This window comes from Macadamia integrifolia, unplaced genomic scaffold (assembly GCF_013358625.1).
Source record: "Macadamia integrifolia cultivar HAES 741 unplaced genomic scaffold, SCU_Mint_v3 scaffold478, whole genome shotgun sequence".
Lineage (NCBI taxonomy): Eukaryota > Viridiplantae > Streptophyta > Magnoliopsida > Proteales > Proteaceae > Macadamia > Macadamia integrifolia.
The window spans coordinates 201,665-203,025 of record NW_024870462.1 but is presented as its reverse complement, the minus strand read 5'-3'; positions in this window follow the sequence as shown (position 1 = coordinate 203,025).

Genomic DNA, 1,361 nt, shown 5'->3' with positions numbered 1-1,361 from the left:
GAGAGCACTGCTTTCTCACAGAGCTAGTGTAGAGACAGAGAGAAGATCCCATAGTAAGAGGCTGCAGAAGATCTCAGTAGAAGGACCCATATTGCGTGGTTCTTCATCATAGTTCGTGGTACAAGCGTCAACCTTGATTTAGGGACTTTATTCACGCTCAACGGGTATGTGATTGATTTCTTTCTATTATTCATTCTTGTATTCTATATACTATAGGTAATTCAAATGATTCTAGGATTTAGAATCACTAACAATTGGTATCAGAGCCTACACTATGGTGTTAGAATCAAGAAATTATGTAAGGAAAAAAAAAAGATTTGGGTTTCTATTTATGAAAATCATTATTTTACTCTCACTTAAAGATCCCGTATGGGAAAACTTTCTTCACGGAAGTTGTAGAGCACGAGAAGATGGTCACGACAGTATACCGCACGTCACCGAAAACCTACGGACGCGTCATCATGCACCGCCGAAAATCGGCTACCGGAGGAGAGAGAAAAATAAAAAAAATAAAAAAAAAACGGCAGTGAGTCATCGCCGGGTCAACTCGGAAACCCTATCTAGTTGACCCGGGATGCAGTGGGTCAACTCATGACCAACTCGATCAAAGGTTGACCGGGTCGTTGACCCGAAACTTTGACCCGGAACTAATTTGCCCGAACCGGTTGGATTGGATTGATTTGATTCTAAAAAAAAAAAATAGTAATTTCAAATGGCTCGTACGGGCAAACGGTGAAGAATTTTTAATCCTGATTTTTTGCGTTGAGTCCAGTTTTTTGTGCTCTTCGTTTTGATATATTATGAGTCTAGTTTTGATCAACTTTTATGATCTATTTTGTATAATTTACAAGTATGGGTGTTTAATGATTCTTTATAATTTTCCTATTAATTGGAAGAAATAAAAGAAAATCAACTCATATATTACTTGCATATCAGAATATGAACTTGTTTATTCTTGGTAATGTAGTTCATGCTTTTGTTTATGAATATTTTTTTATTCATGGTTAAACAATCCCACTTTTAGCTGCCGGAATGAATTTGTAGACTATTGCAGTAAGATTGGGTGGAATCTACCAAAGTGGTAAAGTTCAACCTTATTGTAATAGAATACAAATCAAATGTCTTCTTTGTTTGAAAAGACAGAGAATAATGGTTGGTAGCAAGGTTGCTAATGTTCACCCAAATGTGGCATTATCAAAGAAAAGTTAAAGTTAAAGTTAAAGCAAGTAAAAAAAAAAAAAAGGGATTTCTCAACCTAGAAGATGTTGTCCATCCAAAGATGGTGGTACTTTTCGAAAGTTAGAAGAAGTCTCGCAGTAATAGCGGAAACTTGAGTGGACCAGTATGTTTCAGACCCAAAT